This window comes from Streptopelia decaocto (assembly GCF_964273445.1).
Source record: "Streptopelia decaocto genome assembly, chromosome: Z".
Classification (NCBI taxonomy): domain Eukaryota; kingdom Metazoa; phylum Chordata; class Aves; order Columbiformes; family Columbidae; genus Streptopelia; species Streptopelia decaocto.
The window spans coordinates 30,848,488-30,861,990 of NC_138657.1; the positions used below are offsets into that span (position 1 = coordinate 30,848,488).

The 13,503-nt window shown below is 41.0% G+C and overlaps 1 protein-coding gene across 1 annotated transcript in view; it reads left to right on the forward strand.

The window, feature by feature from the left end:
• Positions 1–13,503, forward strand: part of DAPK1 (death associated protein kinase 1) — a 91,279-nt gene that overhangs the window by 29,675 nt on the left and 48,101 nt on the right. The window lies entirely within an intron of this gene.

Sequence of the window (13,503 nt, forward strand, 5' to 3'; positions counted from 1 at the left end):
AATGTGTGATGCATCATGACTCAAGTACTTATCTAAACTTCCCTTTAAAGTGGTGAAGTAAACCAGAGTTCAGTTAAATCTAACTAAATATTGAGGAAAATTCTGTTTCAAACAGAACCTATGCTGTTTGTTGGTTTTGTTGTTTGTTTTTTTTTCCCCAAGTGTTTTCATAACAGTTTTCACATTAAATCACACAATAAAGCTTCTCTGACTTTGCTTTTTGTAATTCCTTCCACTCTCCTCCCCGCTCGAGGTCATATGCTAGCACTCGGGAATCGCGCATAGCAGATTTATTTGCAGCTTCATGGGGCAAACCTGGTATTACCCAGTCAGAACACATTTTGCACGCTGAAATCCTGTTCTGTTGAGAGCCCTGACTTGAAACAAAGCGTTCCTTAAAGGGAAAAAATGTAAAGGCGCTCTCCTCGGATAAGAGAGGGTGCAGATGAGAATGTTGCAGGCTTTTTGCCTCTTGATTTCTTTTTCAGGGTGCTGTTTCTACTTAAACCCATTTCAAGGACAGAAACTAAATTATTGCTTACAAAGATATGTCAAATATCTATCTACTCACTCCATGGTATACTGTATATAAAACAAATTATGAGCAAAATACCATGCAGTAGCATTTTATTTTTGTATCCTTTTTTTACAATGCTCTTGTTATGTATAGAGAGATACTGACATATTTATTACTGACAGAGAGTGGGTGAAAGCATTTACCTGTATTGCAAGTAAACCGGAAAGAAAGAGCTGTTGGTTTGGTTTTTTTTTTTTTTTTTTTAACTAGTCCTTTGTTCAACTTGACAAAATTAAGCCTAATGATCACAAGATTATGTTTTTTTCTAAACTTGTTGTTTCTAAATGTGAACAGTTCTTCAGTCATTAGCAGTTTAAGTTTATAGGCAGATCGTCGACATGTAGGACCCACTTCATCTCTGCATGATGAACTGTACTAGTTAATAAGTGCTTTTCAGCCCAGCAAATGTATGCGCAGGTGAGTGCAGGCGTGTATGCTCCAGCAGTTTAACTTGCTTGGCATTAACTATGTTGGAAAAACTTTGTAATTGTTCTGTGAGTAGAATAGGAAAATCCCAAGCAGGTCAGCCCCTTTCCTTTAGGTGAGGGTGTTTGGGAAGGGCGATGGGAAGGTCTGCTGGTGTGCTGGGTCTTTCAACATGTGGGCATAGGATGCTACAAACATTCCAAATCTGGCTGTGTTTTCTTCATCCCCTTTGAGCCAGCCAGAGCCATCTGATTAATCTGCTCATGCTTAACAGTAATTACTGTTCTGGGCAGCTGTGTTCAGTGAGATGCGATCTTGACCGAATCTGTACATGGATAATATCAGGTCTGTGCAGTGGTCTGTCAAGTGGCCGCTTGCCTTTCTAAATGTATGGCCCAGAAAGTGATGTAATACTATAATAAGTGATGTAATACTATAATCAACTGGAATCACGAAGACACCTTGTAGCGTAATCTTCCATTCAGTACTGGATACACATGCATACCTGTACACAGGCAAAGAAGTAGTCTTCTCTGTTTCCACCTTTCTAATCCACCTTTCCATCATGCCATGTAATTATTCCTCTGTTTTTTTTTTCACATGTGATTCGAAGCATGTAAGCATAAACAGTAAACAATGTGGTATCTTTCTTGTGCTCTGTCATAGATAAAGTTCTTAATCATGCTGTTACGTCCTCCCTGAGGACTAGTGGCTCCTCTGGGACTGAAAAGTCACTTTTCTGTAAGCTTAGTAAACATCTAGAGAAGTCTGTTAGCAACCTAATGAAATGGCAGAAAGCAGCAGAGCAACAGAGACCTCCAGTTTCATCAGCATAATGTGCTGAGGTTGACAGCATGAGAGCATTTCTGCAGGACATAAATACATAGCTGAAATGCAGAGCGAGTTGCTTTTAAAATAACCAAGAAACAAAAATATGAGGCATGAGCTTATGGGGAGAAAAGAGCAGATTGGACAAATTCCCTACTTCTGTGATTCTTCACTTTCTGGCCCATCCTGCAACCTGATTTCAGTTATACAAAGTTATGGTAGGTACTTAAATCTGTGCATATGTTTAAAAAGTTAACTTAGCCCACCTACTTCTTAAAGTGTTTGAAACCACAGATTCTGACTGCTTCATCTTGTGATACCATTTGTTATAGATACTATCAGAGTGTTTATATATATTTCATTAATAATTTTACAGTTATATTGTTCAAACTGTATTTGAATAGGTAGTACAGCAGAGGTTTTGGTTCATTTATACAGACGAAACATGATATGTGATAATGCAGTATTTTTTCTCACGGGAAGTATTTCATGGAGTAATAATCCAAATTATTCTGGAAGGGTTTTTCTTTTTTAAATACTACATAAGGAAAGAAGGCTTTTTATACCTTGGATGTTTTGTTAAAATAAGTATTTGATGTATTTATTCTTAAAGATAATCAAACTCTTTTATCACATACATTGAGTCACTATATTGGGATCAGGACAATTCTGAAACTTGGTAATTTGATACCAAAAGATGGTCTAAGTCACAAACTAGGAAAGAGAGTTTAAGAGACACAGAGTTCATAAGTGTATAAACACATCCATGCATAACAAAGAACCCACGAGTTAGGAAATAGCGGTTGTCAGTACATTTATTTGTCTTTGCTTTATAAATCTGTCTGATATTCCCTTCTGCTCCCCATTCCTTGCAGTCCTTGCTCTTTTTGGCTTTGCTGCTTTTCCAAAATACTTCTAAGGAAGGTGTATCAGCATACATTTTACTGATGGGTATAAATTCCAACTTGATTTAAACTCTGTACATGTTGGAAATGTACTACACAATTGCATAATGTGTGTTACTCTTCTTGTTTTGTACTTTTAGCTCTGTACTATTCATGGTCAAGTTGAATTAAGTCCTTGTGTTTGTTTTTGTGTATTAGTAGTTGTTGAAAAAGGCTGCTCCTAACAGTGAACTCTGATGCACCATCAGATTTCAGCTGGCTTGTTCTCCTACTTAAAAGCTGTATCTCATTTAACTCCTCTTTGCCTCTTTTCTTTATTACTGCTTTTTCTGTGTGTCTCCCAAAGTTACTACTTCAATTGTGCTATGGCCAGTGTGCCCTTTCCTAAAACAATTATTAATGTGCAGCTGAAACATGTTGGCTTCAGGTGCTTGCAGCTCTTTCTTCTTTCTGCTGTTCCTTCATGTCACAGAGTGGTCACATACTTTGAGTGCTGCCGCTTAGACTCTCTGCGGACAATGAAAATGCGTTTCTCCACCATCACCGCAAAGGAGACAGCTCCACTGTCAACTGGGAGATGTGTGTCTCTGTCACCACTTGAAGTGTAAACTTGTTACTTGCATTGAAAACTGTTTTGCCAGAGCTGTTTAAAAATAAATAGCCTAATAATCTATCTAGGATCTGTGTGTCCTTCAGCTACAGCTGTCCTGCAATGTTCTCATCTTCTTCATGTTGCTTCCCATTTATTTTCAAAGCTCTCCAGTACTTGGAGGGCTTGCAGCTACACAATACTTCTGGCATTCTCTCAGCATCTGTCCTGGAGAACTAAATGTTGCAGGGCCAGGGAAGGAACACAAAATTTGTGAGCACTATACAAGTATTTCTGACTTTTAGAACCTAAATAAATGTAGTGTGAGCTTATCAGTCAGTCCTGCTTTCATTCCCCGTTGGCCTGTGCTCTTAGGTTAACTGCAAAATTAAAAATATGTTTTGGGGAAATGTGCCCTGTGCAGGGAAAAGATGTGCAAGCATGCTTAGAAAAAAATCTGCCTGGCAAGATACCTTTTCTTGGAGTATCCCAGTTTCTTTATCTGTCAAGATAGATGGAGATTTTTCTTTGCAGGTGTAATGCTGGTAGCTAGCGCTACAGCTGCTCTTCCATGGAATGGTTTATATTTTGAGCATGGTACACATGAAACACTAGTGCTGCCCAGTCACATCTGCATGGAGTGCTCTATTAACCATGGCTTACCCCACCCTGCTAATGCTGGTAATAGCTTATCTCCTCAATGTAAGTGTAATGGTGTGTGGTAGTGACTCCCAGCTGTGGTACTGTAAGCATTATACATGCAAGAGAAGATCTCAAGTGCCTCATGAAATTACTGTCTTTTGCAAGACTATAAACAGGGAGAGAGGAAGGAGGGGAAAGAGGTTGCCTCCAATTTGGCATTGCAACTGAACGGCAAATGAAGTTCCGCGTGATTTGGAAGGTGAAGAAGAATTTAAGGTAGCTATAACCCTTCACAGTTTGTGGAGAAGTCACTTAGGTACTGCTGCTTCACCAGGAGATTTTGTGAGGGTTAACTTTATTAGCAGAAGAGGCTCAGATACCCCTTGATGACAGGCAGCGGTATGTGGGTGATGATGGTGACTGATGGAGCTAACTGCACATGAGATAGTGCTGGGGGTGGAAATCACCTGCTCAGTTGGCCTTCCCCACTGCAGATCTCTTATGGAAAGACAGAGGTGTCCACAGTCTGCTTTTTGGAGGGGAGACAAATGGCTCTGTGGCTCAATTGCAGTTTGTTTCACTGGCTAATCTAATAGTACTATGTAAGGTTTTGTTGTGTGTTTTTTTCTTTTTTTCTTTTTTTTCCCCTCTTGGATTAGTGTAATTTTAAAAAGGAAAGCAGTCAAACAAAAATAGTAAAAGCAGTTGTGTACCTTAATAAATTTTCAGAGTTGAGAATTTTTTAAAACAGAAAAAAAAAGTGCCTAAGTGTCAGAGACATACCAAGACATCTTATTACTCTGATGTCGGCATGCTGTTTTCCCTGTTCCTATCCCTGCTCCCATTAAACTTTCTTTTGAATATAGTCCTCGAAAGATGGCATGGAGAATTTCCCTGTTCTTGCTCTGTTGTGGCAATAAATACTAGAAAATTGGTCTCTGCAGGTTACTTGATGTTAGAGAGGCACCCCAAAAGTCAATTTAGACAGGTGATAAATTCTCAACAGATTTTATTCTAACCAGAACTGTTTAGCAGAGAACTAGCTAGAAACAGGGTTTATCCAGAATTATTTAGCACTCCAACACATGGTAAAAGACAGGTTCAGATACCACTTAGGAGTTCGGTTATTACGCAGTGATTCAAACTTTAGGAATCAGATTCCCAAAACCCTGGAGTGATTATTCCAAATGTGCATCTTTTCACTCTTACAAAGTGAGGTCTCTCAAGGGTGCCCAGAAGATCACTTATGAGTTCATCAAGGTGCTTCAGTCCTCAAGGGATGTTCCTTAGGTGGCCAGTCTAAGGAGGAGAATCTTTGACTGCAGACCCACTGCTTTGAGGAAGACCAACTGAATGGGGGCCTCTGGTGGGCTCCATTCAATCTGGTGGCCTAGTTCAATCTGAGCTGTGGTAATTTACGGTAGTGGTCCAGAAACTTCTCTCAACCCAGGCATTTCGGTGGTCCATGGCTCTGTCCATTGACCTGTGATCCATCAGCCTAGAAGTTCCTGTTGCTTTCAGGGCATGGCAGGAGCAGGGGGTGACAATAGAGGAGGGGGGCAGTGCTTCTGCTACACATCCACCTCATGACCACAGACACTATTGAGCTGATATCTCTGGAGTGGTGATGTAGTCATGTCTTGCCTTCAAAGTTAGAAGGGAGCACAGTTTCAGTGAGTCTTACTGCCCACTGCAAATCATCATTTCTCACTTATCTTCCAGCTATTACACATACTATCAGTCATCAATAATACAATATCAATCAATAGTTAATCAACAATAGAATTATAACAACAATCACCAATGCCTATGGGAAGCATCATGCTGTGGTTGTAGAAGGCTGGTTGGCCCTCTAGACAAGAAAAAAAGAAACACATAAAAACTTTCCCCAACTAGTTTGTCCCCAGTGTGGTAACAATTGCTTCTGAAACCTTTGCTTCTGTCTTCATCTTGTTAATTTGGTCCTGCAGTGGCATTGATACAGTTGAGATGTGGATGCATCTCTTTTCTATTGACATGTCCAAGACGTTGCATAATCATGTAATTGCATCTGGCTACTACTGGTTCTTCTACCACATTTATTATTCTGCATTATCTCTTGCAACACATTAAATAGCTCCTCAGCATGGATACATTTGAAGGCAAAGATTCCTTGTCCAGTTTGATAGGTTGTCACTTTCAGAAGAGAAGATATTTGAGTCAGAGCAGTACTGACAAAAACAGAGGTAGTATAATTTTACACAATTCTATTTATGGCTGTACAAGGTTAGTTCTGTATCTGTAAGTTCCATTATGTCAGAACCCAGTTCATTACCATCACTGTGCACATTAATGACCTTAAACTTGTTTCAGTGGTTGTCTGAGAGTTTCTTTATCTGGACAGTTACAATAGCTACCTATGACTTCTTCAGAAAACCATGTCATCTCTGGATTTGGCAATTAATATTTCCAGCCTTCGCTGCAGTATCAGGGCTTTTGTCGTACTTCAGCATGTCTGTGTTTGCTGCTGTCACCACTGCTAGGAGGAGTGTTGAAGGGTGATCCATTTCTCTATTATTCTGTTACAAAACACAAAACTTGCCTTGGGCTTTGAAACAGGCCTTTAGGTCAGAAGTCTTAGATTATCTACTGGACACTAATGTGGTGAGTTTTCCCACTCCGGTCCAGAGCTTCCTAGGCATATAAGCCTCTGGGTTTTGTCAGGCACAAAGCTGACAGAGGGCGGCTTTGCCATAACAGGTTGTCCCACATGTATTTTTAGTGGAGGCTGATCCTTTTCTGTGTGTGTGTTTTCTCCAGTACCCCAATGTGCCCAATAGGTGTTGCAACTCTGCTTTGCTATGTGTTGTCTGCTCCTTCTCAACAGCAGATAGGGCATCATTTGGTGCTGCAATAGATCCCACTATCCTCCAAGCCCTTAGGAATTTAGCTTCCTGCCCAGGACCTTGGCATTCGCAAGATGGAATATCTAATTCATTTTTTGTCAATAGGTTCCAGATAATCTCAGCTACCTGCCCAACCTGTTCTTTATTGTCTCTGCCCACCAAGACGTCGTCCATATATTGATATATGTGAACGCCCCAGGTTGTTTTCATAGTGTTAAGGAGTGGAACTAGCGTGTTGTGGGCAATAGGGGGAAAGTGTCTGTACCATTGTGCGAGCTGGTTGAAAGTGTATTGTGACCCTTCCCAGGTAAAGGCAGACTGGGGTTTGCCTACCTCCCTTAGGGGAATAATGGAAAACATGCTTCCTCTGTGTTCCCCAGGAGCAGGGGGCGCCATCCGTGCAGCAGCACTTGGGGTACCCCTAAAGCTTCACACCACAGGTTACCTGGCTCCGGGCTGCTGGTCCAGTCTGACCAGCCATGCAAGGGTTCAGGTACCCAGGACGGGGATTGCCACCCAGCGTGGAGCTCGCAGCTGGGCTGCTGGATCCTGCTACCCCTGTCTGTGCCACCTGCATCATCCCATTACTTTACACGCCCGTGGGGAACTATATTAAATTATGTCCCTGCCCTTACGACCATGTGCACATGCACAGATGGATTTTGTATGCACCAGCACGATCTCAGTCCTTTGTTCCAACATGTCTGCCCTCTCCCTCTTTGCATTTCTACCTTTACCTGGTCTATGTCTGCTTGTCTGTTAGAATTACCCTGTTCCAGTTGCTCATGGTATTAATACAGGTCCCGTGCCTGTTCTAAACAAACACAAAGGACAGCACAAGTAGTTGTGACCACACTTGGATCAGACCATCTTTCTTTCACCCGTTGTATACAGGGAAGGAAGGATTACAGCTTTGACTCCATAATTTCTTAATTTTTTACATTCAGCCAACTATTCCAATTTAAATGACATAGAGGGACCCCGAAAGTCAGTTTAAACAGGCAATAAGCTCCAAACAGGCTTCATTCTAACCAGAACTGTTGGGTTTATCAAAAACTATTCAGCACTCTGACAACATTGTAAAATGCAGGTTCGGATGCTGGTTTTGAGTTTGGTTGCTACACAGCCGATTCAAACTCAAGTCATCAGATCTGAAAACTCTAGAGTGACGATTCCAAGTCACATCTTCCCACTCCTACAAAGTGGGGACTCTCAAGGTATACTGTCCCACTCAGTGGAGTGAGGGCAGAGTTAACTTTTAAATACTTGGTGCTGGAACCGAGAGTAATGACAATTACTTGAGAATTTCAATTAAATCATGAATTTACTTAAAACTCGGCAGAATTACAGTGAATAGTGGCTTGGCTAAAGTTTGTAACTATATCATAAAACTTAACAAGACATCAACAACAAAACTCACAACAATATTACCCTTATGTTCCCAAAATAAAGTTAGAAAGAGAGAGAGATAGATTAAGCTATCAGAAAAGAGAGGTAAGATTTCACCACTCCAAAGGTCAGTCGATCCAGCAACGATCTCTGCACTTCTCAAGGTGGCTGATGCAATGAAACTTCACACAATGCCGCACACCTCGTGTCCCAAGTGAGAAGTTTTTTTTAAACTTTAGTTCATTTGGTAGGAGAGGGCAGCTCATTTCCTCCCTCTGCTCACTCCTCACGCTACTTAAGGAGATTGTTCCAGAAATTGGTCATTGATCCCAGAAGTGAGTTGATTGGTCCTCTAAGGGTAACTGGTGATTTGTGGTTTCCACTGCCACCAGGTCAGTGATCGCTCCATGACCCTGCTTTTATGCAAACCCAATTAATGAGGTAGGCCTCAAGGAAGAGATACCCTTAATGTCTTTATCTCAAAGATTGGTGCCTTTGTTTTGTAAATAGTAAGTAGGCCTCAAGGAAAAGATACCATCCTGCCTCCACAGCACTTATCTCTCCCTCCCTGGCAGAAGTTGCAAAACCAGCTCTTTAAGATGTAACAAGGTGCACACCGTGTCCATCACACAAAGGTACCCAGGTAATTGCTTACCAATAAGGCAAGGTGTCTTAGTCCTCAGGCAACATGCCTTAGATGGCCAGTCTAAGGAGAAGAGTCTTGACTGCAGACCCACTGCTGTGAGGAAGACCAACTCAATGGTGGCCTCTGGTGTGCTCCATTTATACCCTAGTTCAATCTGAGCAGCGGTAATTTATGGTGGTGGTCCAGAAACTTCTCTCAGCCAAGGCATTTAATTGATCCAGGGCCCTGTCTGTTGACCAAGGGGTACATGCATGACCACAGTGGTCCATTGGCCTAGAAGTCCCTGTTGCTTTTGGGGCAGGGGAGTGCATCTGCCCCACTTGAGCATGTGTGTGTGCAGCTTTTGGAGGGTTCTTTGGGTAAGAGTTTCATTTCAAACAGAAGGAGCTAGCTGGTGCAGAGCACTGGGAGCTGAGAGGAATACAGGGTATCTGCCACCCCTAATCACTGTGATCATCCTTCTGGAAGAAAATGAAAGGACTTTTTGTGTTTTGCCCTTTGGTTCTAAAATGTCAGTCTCTGCCAGTGAGTTTTGGGATCCTAAGCCAGGACTGATAAAAAGTGGAGTATAGGAGCTTCATTGGTGATTCCATCACCTCTCTGCATAATTTTTACATATACATATATATCCATGTATTGTAAAAAGCAGCATGTGTCATCTTATGATTTAAAAAAAAGATAGAGAAATGTAATGATTAGGTAATGGGATAAGCATTTTTTCTGAAGCAAGTCTGAAAAATCACTGGATGTGATATCATGTCAATTGTCCCAAAAAGCATGTATTTAGGATAGTAATTATCTGCTAGTTGAGTAAGAATTACAAGATCACAAAATGAATTACTATTATTAGCAGAAGTATTTGTTCTCACATCAAGCTGTCATCCTGCTGTTTAATATGATTCTGCCATGTGGAAAAAAACTAATGTCAGATACTTTATTAAGTCTGAGTTTATGATTTACCTTTTTTTTTCAGTGTCTTCTAAAATGGCAATAATTATTTTGACCCCACTCACTTTAAATCAAACCTACAAAAATAAGAGAACTTAAAAACCTAAGGGGCTTTTCTGGCTTTGAGGATGCTGCATGAATGAGTTTGGGATCTGAAACTGTAGGATCTGTGGGAGAATATTACTGGATATCAATGTGTTAGCCCATACAGAGCTGACCTCCAAGAGCTCTTTACTGCAGTTCTATGGGTTAAAGCCTGGTAAATACCCTTTTATTTACACCTCTCCACTGCTTTTAGAACAGGAGTTTAACAGAGTTGTAAGATGGTGTGGCTTAGGGATCTGAGGCACAGAATAGCCCCTTTGATTGCAGCTTAGGTGTGATCTGCCTGTACCGCATTTAATAACAAACAGCTAATTGTGGGGTTATGCACTGAGTACTGCAACAGCAACAATAAGAAGGTTGTTTGGTGTATAACTGACACATACTCTAGATACCTGTTAGTTGATAACTTTCTTGCAGTCTTGACCAATGTCAAAGATTTCTGGAGCCTGAGATTGTAATAAGCCATGGATGGGACCAATCTATGAAGTCAGGTGGTTTTAAACAATGTCTTCTAATAACACTTCCATATTGAGGTGTGATAGATAAGGTCGTCTTTCAAACAGGTGGTTGTAGTTGGAGAAAAAAGGAGAAGACTGAAAAAATTAAGCTACATAGCTCAGAAAGAGGAGGAGAGAGGAGATCTACTTGTCTTACCTGGTTCCCTTTGTTTCAGTCAGCCTAGTGCTGTAATGTCATAGTTGACCCATTGGCAAAATCAGATTAAACAGCCTTAGCCTTCAAGACATTGGAAGTAGCAAGTGGCTTTGAGGAATAGTGTGATTCAAATACAGATAATACTGTGGAAAAATCATCTTTCTTTAGCTTATAGGTCCACAGCCAGTGCATGTTTAAAAGTGCAGAATGTTTTCCATTTAGAAATGTGACTCAAATTCAGAGAAGTGCTAAGGGAAAATATCTATTATGGGCTAAAGATGAGAAGTTCAAATATCAGAGTTTACCAAAAGTCAACAATTCTCAGTGAAACTCCTAATCCTAGCAAACTTTTATAATTGAAACCTCTTGGATATCAAAATGTATCGTATGTCACCATGCTTCAGAGTTACTTTACAGTCCCAGCCTCTCCAGAGCTGATTTTAGTCTTTTGGTTTTTGTTGTTTTTTGGTCTTCTGGGTTTTGTTGCAGTTTGTTTTGGTTTGCATTGTGCATTTTGTGTTGTTTTTAAGTGAAGCAGTAGCTTTTGCCAAACTTACAAGGTGAGCATCAATAAGAAAGTGGTTAGCCACATACCAAACAGGCCCATGGATGAATTATAAGCAGAAATATTTTTCTTACCCTATCAGGCAGTTTAGGCTCCCAGTCTGGAAGCCAGGCAGGTGACCAAAAGGCAAGCAATGGCTTTGTACTTCCTTCTGGTGCGTGAACTTGCATAGCTGTTCAGAGTTGTGGCAATGCCACAGAGTCTGTGTGCTGCCTGACTTTGCAGTTTCCCTGGGACCGTGAACTTTTGGAAAAGCCGATTGCTCTTTAAAAAAAGCTGAATATCTCTGTGGACATGGGCGTGTTGTGGGGAAGAGAGTGAGAACATCACTCCTTTCCGCCTCTGTCAGGCAAGGGCCAGAAGACGCTGTTTGCACCTCTCTGCAGCAGTGCGAATGCCTGGGTGCATGCTTCGCTCTGGCTGGCTGTCCCACCATGCAGAACTGTTCAGGCCTTGGAGATCATGTCGTAGAGTTGAACTGAACCAGGCAGAGGGGCTGATGTACCTTGTCTAGCCCTCTGCTGCCAGTTTAGGATAACACAGATCTTCCAGATGTCTTGTGCCTTATGTGCCAGTCCCATATGAATGTCTTTGGTATTGAAGAGCATCTGAGATAGCAGTAGGTGACCAAGTCTAGGCAACTGAAGAAGGTCTTCCAGCCTATGTCTGATGGGGAGTAGGATGTGGTCCAGCCTACAGCACTGCTCTCTCCACTGCAGTTAGTAATAATAACATGTTGAGCCCTGTCTGGTGACCTTGACAGCTTTGTGCAGAGTAGCGAGTGGTGGGTGGGAATTTAAGGCAAGGGTTTTTTTTCATGCAATATCAAGTCATGACACAAGTTCTTAATGCAATTTCATGAAATAATGAAGAATGAAACTTAAATGGCGATCATGACATTGAAATCAAACCTCAAAACTTAAAAGACTGGTGGCTGCTTCTCTAAGTTTACTTCTCTTGCTGCCTGTGGCTTCATTCAGAGGTGTCTCAGCTCATGGTGGCTATTCTAGAGTCCCTTTCTAGGAGTCCTTAGGAGAGGATCCATCTCTGCCCTGTCTTCTGAAGGTGACAGTCTTTTAGCCCTGCCCAACTGCATGTCCCTGTTCAACACAATTTGCCACTCAGGTTTCTGTGTGGGGTCAGCATAGTAATTGTGGCAGCGGTAACCCAACAGCGTAAAGTATTCCTAGCTGATCATCCCTCTAAATTCAAAAATCATGAGTGTGGTTTTCCCTTACAGCATTTTATTATCTTTGTTTGTTGCATAACATTGTTGCTGATCAGTTATCATCTTCTATTTTCTGTCTGTCATGCATTCCTTAATTACTTAATTACTTTGTTGGTGTATTTGGCACATGTTCATTCTCGAGTAATAAAGTAGTATTGTGCGTTGAGTTCATGCATGAGATGTGTAGCTTTGAGTGATTCCCACTTGGCACTTTGTCATTATGTGATGCCCTTTTTGTGGGTGATGCATCTTCCTATTGATCTCTCCGTCAGTTGTAATTAATTAACCAGTAGTACAGGTTAGCCCCTCTTCCAGGTACTGGGTAGAATTACATGTGCCTACATGTTAAATTGCTGTGTAGATAGTCAAGCCTATTAGGCTTAGCTTTGATTTGACCGCTATTCTGTGTCTAGTTCAGAGGACACCACTTATGCAGTTAACAGAATAGGCTAAGATCAGAAAATTTTTGCATTGGTATCATTCTCTATTTCTGCGAATTCTTCATACAGTGAAATAAAACAAGAACAGAATTGCTAGAGAATCCTCCTCAAGAGATGTGAAAAACTTAAAAGGAAAACTCTGCAGTATATACAAATTGTTTCTTCAACTCAGCATTAGTTTCCTGGAGATTTCTGATCTGAGTCGGTGTGTACGTCTGGTAGCCACAGCCTTATACGTCAATGATAACGCACTGGAGTCAGCAGCTTCCTGGACTTTCTTCTGGTTTATAACACAGTCACAGGATTTTCTTCCTCAGTGCCTCTGTATTTTTTTCACCTTCAAACTCATTCTGCTTAGCAAGATGATACAATAACTGTAATTCTTTTTATTACTGTATTTAGTTAGTGCTTTAAAAACCAAAGCAGTGTCTTGAAACCCAATGTTGTTTTAAAACTTCTAAAAAAAACAAACTTGAGGATAGAATAACGTCAATATTGATAGATCATGTAGATTGGAAGAAATTAAGGTCTGTCTATCCTGCAGAACAACAACAAAAAAAAAACCTTCAGCATTCATACAGAAGGAGAAATCCCTGAGCACATATTTGTCCAAAATCCACTGGTCTACACAGGTGTTATCTTTTACTTATGGATATGCTGAAAGCTGTATGTATGT